Below are 12,003 nucleotides of genomic sequence, written 5' to 3' on the forward strand. Positions count from 1 at the left end.
TATCCAGGAGGTTGAAATTAGCAAATATACCATTCCAAGTACCCAATTGAATAACTGGCAAGGCCTACACGGTACCTCAAAGAACTGCACTCAGCCCACTCAAGTCACTGGACAATAATACATATGAATCATAAGCATCTGAAAAATAATTTCTTGTCTCACAGTACATGAATCAAGTGGATGTACAGCGCAAAAAACAGAGCTTTGAAAATCAGCTGTAACCAATATAAAAATAAATTTAAAAATATTTATAAAAACGGTGAGACAGACAAAAATTCTTACAACTTTTGTTGAAGGGCTACGATGTAACATGGATTGGACACATGTAGACCCACAGCAGGATGATATACAAGGCTGGAAGCTATGCACGCTAAGAGATGTTAGAGAGGCTGGGTGAGGAAATGCAGACCTTTTAAAGTAATACTGCCTGGTACCCATTCCATGGGTCCCAAATCGGCAGGTTCAAGGGAATCTTCTGACAGTGAAAACATGCCTGCGAAACCGAGATGAATGTACACCGTGTGTTCAGAAAAGGTGTCTAAAATGCACCTCATTTTTGATCTCCTGGTGCTGGGGTTCGCCATTCCAGCCACATTACTAAAAATCTCCCCACTTTGAGAATCAGCACCTTTAACCTCCTGTTTCACACAGTTTGCAATTTGTGCAGAGGATAAATGGGAAGGGGGGAACCAATGAGAGATTAGCTGTAGGATTTTTGACAGGCACATGTCACTCTAATTTCCCATTAGAAGAAGAATTAACCAAAGGCTCAGCCTGCCTCCTCATAACCAGAATAGGGCCAGAAGAAATCCAAAGGTTTGGCGGCGAGCTCACAATAAAAGCGAGTTGCAAAATGGAGCTCAGGAGCAGACAATTCAAAGACCTGCAAAGATATAAATGATAACCAACGTCCAAAAATATATTCATGTAAGGCAACGAAGAGGATCTGAATGAGAGGCAGAATTGCAGGAAACAGATTTCAAAAGGTAGATGGTACTCACATTTAAAGCATATGAAAAGCAGCAGAATTTCTAAAATGATGCAGTTGGGCAAAAGGGTGTATGCCTTTTTTTCGTGAATATCTTCAGGAAAAAAACACATACAGAGTTTTTGGCCAACCAACCAAGCGGGAAATGCAAATCCGCACAACAAAGAAGTCTCAATTTCCACTGCTCAGAAAGGCCATCCAAAAAATGTGTACAAACCAGAAATGCTGGAGAGGCCATGGAGAACAGGGAGCCTAGTCACGCTGATGGGTGGGGTATAAATATCCAAGAGCCACTCTGAAGAAGTGTATGCTGTTTCCTAAAACATTTAAATACAAAGCCCCCGAGCAAAGGGAACTTCAACTCATGGACATATAACTTGGGAAGACTAAATATCGACAAGACACAGGCACCCCAAAGTTTAGGGCTGCTCTGCATACAAGAACCTCAACTTCGGTACACCTAAAATATCCCAGGAAAAAGACAAATGCATAAATAACTTGTGGTAATTTTGTACAACGGAATATCACTCAGACGTGGAATCAATGTCATAAGGCCAGTAGCAGCATAAAGAGTGGATTTAGGTATGATGATTCTAAGTGAAATTAGTCACACAGAAAAATAATCTATTCATAAGATATCACTTATAGAGGGAATGTCAACATCACAACACATGAACTGAATTAAGAAAGAGAACAGAGTCTCACATTTAGAAAACACTCTTATTCCTGTTTAATGCGATAGGAGAGGTGGGGTGATGCATAAAACCAGAGTTTGATATCAGCACAGGTACCATTCCATAAACCAAATAGAGAATAGACGAGACCTACCCCTTACTCAGTGAACGGGACTCAAACCCCCTATTCCACACAGAGGAATATATCTGACTAGTGAGAATCTTAAATCCTATGTATTGATTTGTCTCCATAAGGGAATCAAGTGTGTCTAGACTGGCATAAACACGTCAGTGAAAATCAGCTCACCGCACTATAAAAATGAATTTCAAAAACAAACACAAAAACAGTGAAATTCTTACACAATTCCTTCAAGGGTTCTGATGAAACCGGGAATGACCATATCTGCAAAGACAGCTGGATGAGACATAAGGCTGGACATTTGGGACTGAGAGGACTGGTGAGATTGGGAGAGAAAATGCAGACCCTTTAAAGTAGTAATGCATGCCACCATTCCATGGATCCCAAATCTCCAGGTAGTAGGGAATATCACTACAGTTATAACATGTATGGGAAACCTAGAGAATGGACACCCTGTGATGGTGAAAGGTTTCTAAAAGTCTCATAATTTTTCCTCTCCTTGTGCTCCAGTTTGGCATTCCAACTGCTTTACTATCAATCTCCCAACTTAGGAGAGCCAGCCCCTATAACCTACTGGTTCGCACAGTTTGCTAATTGTGAAGAGGATGAAAGGGAAGAGGGAGAACCAATCAGAGAGTAGATGTAGGCATTTGGATGGGCACATGTCACTCTAAATTCCCGTCAGGAAGAAGAAGTAACCAAAGCCTCAGCCACCCACAGGGATCAGTATATCCACCCCTGGAACAAGTATAGGTCCTGAAGCAAAATTCTGGATTTGCGGTCAGCTCCCAAAAATGGGATTTGAAAAATGTAGCTCACGGTCACAGCAATTCACAAACCTACAGTTATAAAGGACTACTGTCTTCCAAAAATCAGTTGAGGGAAGGCAACGAAGCTGACTTGAAAATGAGGCAGAATTGCACAAAACATATTTCAAGAGGTAAATAGGAATCGCCCTTAAAGCACAGGAAAAGCATCACAACTTCGACAATGATGCACTTGGCCAAAAAGGGCGTATGCGTTTTCTCCTGAATATATTCAGGAGAAAACGCATACGACCTTTTTGGACAATCAAGCAAGCGCACAATGCAAATCCACACTACAAAGAATTGTCACTTCCCACGGGTCAAAAGGGACATCTGAAAATCTGTAAAAACCAGAAAGGCAAGAGGGAGATGACAAGGGCATGAAGCAATATGATACAAAGTGTCATGAAGGATTGTGATGACAAGCGCCTGGAGCATTGTGATGACAAGATTATGTAGCATATTGCTGACAAAGTCATGGAGCATTGTGATGTCAAGTTTCATGGAGCACTCTGATGACAAGTGTCACGGAGCATTGTGATTACAGGGGTCATGGAGCATTGGGATGACAAGGGCATGGAGCATTTTGATGACAAGAGTCCCGGATCATTGTGTTGTCAGGTTTCATGGATCACTGTGATGACAGGAGTCATGGAGAATTGTGATGACAGGGGTCATGGAGCATTGTGATGAGAAGGTCAAGGAGTATTGGGCTGAAAACGTTCATGGAGTATTGTGATGACAGGGGCCATGGAGGCTTGTGATGACAAGGTACTGGAGCATTGTGATGAGAAGACCATGGAGACATGTGATGACAAGTCTCATGGAATATTCTGATGAAAAGGGGCATGGATCATTGTGATTACAGGGGTCTTAGGGCATAGTGATGACAACGGCATGGGGCATTGGGATGAGATGGCCATGGAGCGTTTGGATGACATGCATCATGGAGCTTTTGAAGACAAGGGCATGGAACATTGTGATGAAAAAGGCATGGAGCCTTGTCATGACAGGGTTAAGGGAGCATACTGACGACAAGTGTCAGGGAGCATTGTGATGACAAGTGTATTGAGCACTGTGATGACAAAGGTCATGGAGCATTTTGATGAGAAGACCATGGATAACTGTGATGACGAGCGTCATGGGGCGTTGTGATGATAAGTGTTATGGAACATTTTGATCACAAGGATTTGGAGCATTGTGATGACAGAGGTCTGGAGCATTTTGATTTCATTGTAATGACAATAGCATGAAGCATTTTGATGATGGGCATGGTGTATTGTGATGACAGGGTTCTTGGAGCATTGAGATGAAAAGGGGCATGGAGCATTTTGATTACAGGGGTCTTGGTGCATTGTGATGACAAGGGCATTGAGCCTTGTGATGACAAGGCCATGGAACATCGTGATGGCAGGGGTCATGGAGCATTGTTATGACAGGGGTTATTTTGAATTGTGATGGCAAGGGCATGGAACATTGTGATGAGAAGGCCATGGAGCATTCTGATGACATGCGTCATGGAGCTTTGTGATGACAAGTCATGGAGCAATGTGATGAGAGCGTTCATGGAGCATTGTGATGACAATGACATTGAGCATTGTGGTGAAAAGTTCATGGAGCATTGTGGTGACACATTTCACAGAGCCTTGTGATGATGAGGACATTGACATTTGTGGTGACACAGGTCATGGAGCCTTGTGATGACGGGACACACGGAACATTGTGATGACTGGGGTCATGTAGCATTGTGATGACAGGAGCATGAAGCATTGGTCTGACAAGTTTCATGGATAACTGTGTTGACAGTGGGCATGGCACAATGTGATGACAAGGGAATGGAGCATTGTGATGACAAGGTCATGGAGTATTGTGAAGACAGGTGTCAGGGAGCATTGTGATGGCATATTTCATGTTCCATTGTGATGACAATGACATGGAGCATTGTGATGCCAAGTGTTATGGAGGATTGTGATGACAAAGGTAATGGAGCACTGTGACGACAAGGGCTTGGAGCATTGAGATGACAAGGGTCCTGGAGCATTGTGATGACAAGGTCATGGAGCATTGTGATGACAACGGCCTTTGAGAATTTTGATGAAAAAGTCGTTAAGCATTGTGATGACAAAGGAATGGAGCTTGCTATGACAGGGGTCATGGGGCATTGTGATGACAAGTGCATGGAGAATTGTGATGACAAGAGCATGTAACATTGTGATGAGAACTGTCATGGAGCACTGTGATGACAAGGACGTGGAGAATTGTGATGACAAGGGACATGGAGCATTGTGATGACCAGGGCATGGAGCATTGTTATGGCAAGACCGTGGAGCACTGTGATGAGAAGACCATGGATAATTCTGGTGACGAGCATCATGGAGCACTGTAATGAGAAAGGGCATGGAGCATTGTGATGATACGTCTCATGGAGCATTGTGATGACAGGGGTCATGGATCATTGTGATGACAAGGGTCATGGAGTATTCTGATGACAAACTTGTGGAGTATTGTGATGACAAAGCATTTAACACTGTGATGGGAAGTGTCATGGAACATAGTGATGCCAAGAACGTGGAGAATTGTGATGACAGGGAACATAGAACATTGTGATGACCAGGGCATGGAGCACTGTGATGGCAAGACCGTGGAGCACTGTGATGAGAAGACCATGGATAATTGTGATGACGAGCGTCATGGAGCGCTATAATGACAAGCGGCATGGAGCATTGTGTTTACAGGGGTCTTGGAGCATTGTGATGACAAGGGCATGGAGCATTGTGAAGAGAAGGCCATGGAGCATTCTGATGAATGCGTCATGGACCACTGTGATGACAAGTGCATGGAGCATTGTGATTAGAGGTGTCTTGGAGCATTGTGATGAAAAGGGCATGGATCATTGTGATGAAAAAGGCATGGAGCCTTGTCATGACAGTGTTCAAGGAGCATACTGACGACAAGTGTCAGGGAGCACTGTGATGACAAGTGTATTGAGCATTGTGATGACAAAGGTTATGGAGCATAGTGATGAGAAGACCATGGATAATTGTGATTACGAACATCATGGGTTGTTGTGATGAGAAGTGTTATGGAACATTGTGATCCCAACGGTTTGGAGAATTGTGATGACAGAGGTCATGGAGCATTTTGATTTCATTGTGATGAAAATACCCTGAAGCATTATGATAATGGGCATGGTGCATTGTGATGATAGGATTCATGGAGCTTTGAGATGAAAAGGGGGATGGAGCATTGTGATAAAAAGTGTCTTGGAGCATTGTGATGACAAGGGCATGGAGCATTGTGATGAGAAGTCCATGGAACATTCTAATGACATGCGTCATGGAGCTTTGTGATGAAAAGGGCTTCGAGCATTGTGATTAGAGGGGTCTTATAACATTGTGATGACAAGTGTCATGAAGCCTTGTGAATGACAAGGCCGTGGAACATTGTGATGGCAGGGGTCATGGAACATTGTTATGAAAGGTGTAATGGAGCATTGTGATGAGACGGACAGGAAACATTGGTGTGAAATGTTTCATGGATTATTGTGATGAGAGTGGGCATGGAGCATTGTGATGACAAGAGCACGGAACACTGTGATACAATGATCATAGAGGATTTTAATGACAAGTGCATGGAGCATTGTGATGAGAAGGGCATTGAGCATTGTGAAGACAAGTGTCAAGGAGCTTTGTGATGACAAGGGCATGGAGCAATATGATGAGAGGGTTCATGGAGCATTGTGATGAAAATGACATGGAGCATTGTGATGTCAAGGGTCATGGAGCTTTGTGATGACAAAAGTCACGGAGCATTTTGAATGCAAGGGCGTTGTGCATTGTGATGAGAAGGGCAGGGAGAATTGTGATGACAGGGTCATGGAGCAATTTGATGAAAAGTGTAATGGAACATTTTGATGACAGGGGTTATAGAACATTGTGATGCCAGGGGTCATGGAGCTTTGGGATGAAAAGGGTCATGGAGCATTTTGATGACAGGGGTTATGGAACTTTGTGATGATAAGGGGATGTAGCATTGTGATGACAGGGGTCATGGAACATTGTGATTACCAGGGTGAGGGAGTATTGTGATGACTAGGGATGGAACATTGTGATATCTCTGGTGAGAGAGCATTTGGATGAAAAGTTCATGGAGCATTGTGATTTCAAGTTTTATGGAGCATAGCAATGACAAGGTTGTGGACCATTGTGATGAAAAGCATGTGGCAAAGTGTGATGACAAGGGTCATTGAGTATTGTTCTGACAAATGCATGGAGAATTGTGATGATAAGGGTCACGGAGCATTGTCATGAAATGTTCGTGGAGCATTGTGATTACAAAGGTCTCAGAGCCTTGTGATGACGCAGGCATGGACCATTGTGATGACAAACATTATGAAGCATTGTGATGACTGGAGTCACGGAACATTGTGATGACATGGGTCATGGAGCATTGTGATGACAAGGGCATGGAGTATTGTGATGACAGGGTCATGGAGCATTGGTCTGACAAGTTTCATAGATTATTGTGATGACAGTGGATATGGTGCATTGTGATGGCAAGGGCATGGAGCATTGTGAAGAGAAGGCCATGGAGCATTCTGATGACATGTTTCATGGATCTTTGTGATGAAAAGTGCATGGAGCAATGTGATGAGAGCGTTCATGGAGCATTGTGATGAGAATGACATGGAACATTTTGATGCCAAGGGTCATGGATATTTGTGATCACAAAGGTCATGGAGCATTTTGATGACAAGGGCGTTGTGCATTGTGATGAGAAGGGCAGGGAGCATAGCGATGACAGGGTCATGGAGCAATTTGATGAAAAGGGTCATGGAACATTTTGATGACAGGGGTTATGGAACATTGTGATGTCAGGGGTCATGGAACATTTTGATGAAAAGGGTCACGGAGCAATTTGATGACGGGGTTATGGAACAATGTGATGTCAGGGGTCATCGTACATTGTGATGATAAGTGCATGTAGCATTGTGATGACAGGAGTCATGGAATATTGTGATGACAGGGGTGAGGGAGTATTGTGACGAATAGTGATGTAACATTGTGATATCTGTGGTGAGAGAGCATTTCGATGAGAATGGCATGGAGCATTGTGATGACAAGGTTTATGGAGCATTGTGATGACAAGATTGTGGAGCACTGTGATGATAAGCGCATGGTGCATTGTGATGACATGTGTCATGGAGCATCGTGCTCACAAGCGCATGGAGCATTGTGATGACAAGGGTCATGGAGCATTGTGCTGAGAAAGGCATAGAGCATTGTGATAAAAAGGGTCAAAGAGCATTGTGATGAAAAGTTCATGGAGCATTGTGGTTAAAAAGGTCACAGAGACTGTTGATGACGAGGTCATGGACCATTGTGATGACAAATGTCATGAAGCATTTTGATGACTGGAGTCACGGAGCATTGTGATGACAGGGGTCAGGGAGCATTGTGATAACAAGGGCATGGAGCATTGTGATGACAAGGGCATGAAGCATTGGTCTAATAAATTTCATGGATTATTGCGATGACAGTTGGAATGGTGCATTGTGATGACAAGGGCATGGAGAATTGTGATGACCAGGTCATGCAGTATTGTGAAGACAGGTGTCAGGGAGCATTGTGATGACATATGTAATGGCCCATTGTGATGACAATGGCATGGAGCATTGTGATGCCAAGTGTCATGGAGGATTCTGATGACAAAGGTAATTGAGCATTGTGATGGCAATGGCTTGGAGCATTGTGATGACAAGGGTCAGGGAGCATTGTGCTGACAAGTGCATGGATAACTGTGATGACAAGGGTCATGGAGCATTCTGATGACAAGCTTCTGGAGTATTTTGATCACAATGGCATGGGGCATTGTGATGAAAACGGCATGGGGCATTGTGATGAACAAGGCATGGAGGCTTTCCGTGACAAGGTTCAAGGAGCATTCTGACGACAAGTGTCAGGGAGCATTTTGATGACAAGTGTATTGAGAATTGTGATGACAAAGGTCATGGAGCATTGTGATGAAAAGGGCATGGAGTATTGTGATGACAGGCATCATGGAGCGTTGTGACGACAAGTGTTATGGAACATTGTGATCACAAGGGTTTGGAGCATTGTGATGACAGAGGTCATGGATCATTTTGATTTCTAGGAGCATGGATCATTGTGATGACAAAGGCATGAAACAAGGTGATCCCAAGGTTCATGGACGATTTTGATGACAATGGTAATGGAGTATTGTGAAGACACGCGCATAGAGCATTGTAATGACAAGGTCATGTAGCATTTTGCTGACAAAGCCTTGGATCATTGTGATGACAGGTGTCATGGAGCACTGTGATGACAAGCGTCACGGAGCATTGTGAATACAGGGGTCATGGAGCATTGGGATGACAAGGGCATGGATCATTTTGATGAAAAGTGTCATGGAGCATTGGGCTGAAAAGGTTCATGGAGTATTGTGATGACAGGGGCCATGGAGCATTGTGATGACAGAGGTCATGGAGAATTTTGATTTCATTGTGCTGACAATAGCCGGAAGCATTATGATGAAGGGTATGTTGCATTGTGATGACAGGGTTCATGGAGCATTGAGATGAATAGGGACATGGAGCATTGGGATTACAGGGGTCTTGGAGCACTGTAATGAAAAGAGCATGGATCATTTTGATGAGAAGGCCATGGAACATTCTGATGACATGTGTCATGGAGCTTTGTGATGACAAGCGCATGGAGCATTGTGATGACAATGGCCATTGAGAATTTTGATGAAAAGGTCGTGAAGCATTGTGATGACAAATGAATGGAGCTTGCTATGACAGGGGTCATGGGTCATTACGATGAAAAGTGCACGGAGAATTGTGATGACAAGAGCATGTAACATTGTGATGAGAACTGTCATGGAGCATTGTGATGACAAGGACCAGGAGAATTGTGATGACAAGGGACATGGAGCATTGTGATGACCAGGGCATGGAGCATTGTTATGGCAAGACCGTGGAGCACTGTGATGAGAAGTCCATGGATAATTCTGGTGACGAGCAACATGGAGCACTATAATGACAAGGGGCATGGAGCATTGTGATGATACGTCTCATGGAGCATTGTGATGACAGGGGTCATGGATCATTGTGATGACAAGGGTCATGGAGTATTCTGATGACAAGCTTGTGGAGTATTGTGATGACAAAGCATTTAACACTGTGATGGGAAGTGTCATGGAACATAGTGATGCCCAGAACGTGGAGAATTGTGATGACAGGGAACATAGAGCATTGTGATGACCAGGGCATGGAGCATTGTGATGTCAAGACCGTGGAGCACTGTGATGAGAAGACCATGGATAATTGTGATGACGAGCGTCATGGAGTGCTATAATGACAAGCGGCATGGAGCATTGTGATTACAGGGGTCTTGGAGCATTGTGATGACAAGGGCATGGAGCATTGTGAAGAGAAGGCCATGGAGCATTCTGATGAATGCGTCATGGAGCACTGTGATGACAAGTGCATGGAGCATTGTGATTAGAGGTGTCTTGGCGCATTGTGAAGAAAAGGGCATGGAACATTTTGATGAAAAATGCATGGAGCCTTTTCATGACAGTGTTCAAGGAGCATACTGACGACAAGTGTCAGGGAGCATTGTGATGACAAGTGTATTGAGCATTGTGATGACAAAGTTTATGGAGCATAGTGATGAGAAGACCATGGATAATTGTGATTATGAGCATCATGGGTTGTTGTCATGAGAAATGTTATGGAACATTGTGATCCCAACGGTTTGGAGCATTGTGATGAATGAGGTCATGGAGCATTTTGATTTCATTATGATGAAAATACCCTGAAGCATTATGATAATGGGCATGGTGCACTGTGATGATAGGATTCATGGAGCTTTGAGATGAAAAGTGGCATGGAGCATTGTGAAAAAAAGTGTCTTGGAGCATTGTGATGGCAAGGGCATGGAGCATTGTGATGAGAAGTCCATGGAACATTCTAATGACATGCGTCATGGAGCTTTGTGATGACAAGGGCATGGAGCATTGTGATTACAGGGGTCTTGGAACATGGTGATGACAAGTGTCATATATCCTTGTGAATGACAAGGCCATGGAACATTGTGATGGCAGGGGTCATGGAACATTGTTATGACAGTTGTAATGGAGCATTGTGATGAGAAGGACAGGAAGCATTGGTGTGAAATGTTTCATGGATTATTGTGATGAGAGTGGGCATGGAGCATTGTGATGACAAGAGCACGGAACACTGTGATACAATGATCATAGAGGATTGTAATGACAAGGGCATGGAGAATAGTGATGAGAAGGGCATTGAACACTGTGATGACAAGTGTCATGGAGCTTTGTGATGACAAGGGCATGGAGCAATGTGATGAGAGGGTTCATGGAGCATTGTGATGACAATGACATGGACCATTGTGATGTCAAGGGTCATGGAGCTTTGTGATGACAAAAGTCACGGAGCATTTTGATGACAAGGGCGTGGTGCATTGTGATGAGAAGGGCAGGGAGCATTTTGATGACAGTGTCATGCAGCAATTTGATGAAAATTGTAATGGAATATTTTGATGACAGGGGTTATAGAACATTGTGATGAAAGGTGATGTACCATTGTGATGACAGGTGTCATGGAACATTATGATGATAAGGGGATGTAGCATTGTGATGACAGGGGTCATGGAACATTGTGATTACAGGGGTCTAGGAGCATTGTGATGAGAATGGTCATGGAGCCTTGTGATGACAAGGCCATGGAACATCGTGATGGCAGGGTTCATGGAGCATTGTTATGACAGCGGTAATGGAACATTGTGATGGCAATGGCATGGAGGATTGTGATGAGAAAGCCATGGAGCATTCTGATGACATGTGTCATGGACCTTTGTGATGACAATGGCATTGAGCAATGTGATGAATGCGTTCATGGAGCATAGTGATGACAATGACATGGAGCATTGTGATGCCAAGGGTCATGGATCTTTGTGATGACAAAGGTCATGGAGGATTTTGAAGATAAGGGTGTTGTGCATTGTTAGGACAAGGGCAGGGAGCATTGTGATGACAGGGTCATGGAGCAATTTGATGAAAATGGTCATGGAATATTTTGATGACAGGGGTTATTGAACATTGTGATGCCATGGGTCATGGAGCATTTTGATGAAAAGATTTTGGGATCATTTTGATGACAGGGGTTATGGAACATTGTGATGTCAGGGGCCATCGAACATTGTGATGATATGTGCATGTAGCATTGTGATGACAGGAGTCATGGAACATTGTGATGACAGGGGTGAGTGAGTATTGTGACGAATAGTGATGTAACATTGTGATATCAGTGGTGAGAGAGCATTTTGATGAGAAGTGCATGGAGCATTG

This window comes from Mesoplodon mirus (assembly GCF_964341445.2).
Source record: "Mesoplodon mirus genome assembly, contig: HAP1_SCAFFOLD_34, whole genome shotgun sequence".
NCBI classification, from domain to species: Eukaryota; Metazoa; Chordata; class Mammalia; order Artiodactyla; family Ziphiidae; genus Mesoplodon; species Mesoplodon mirus.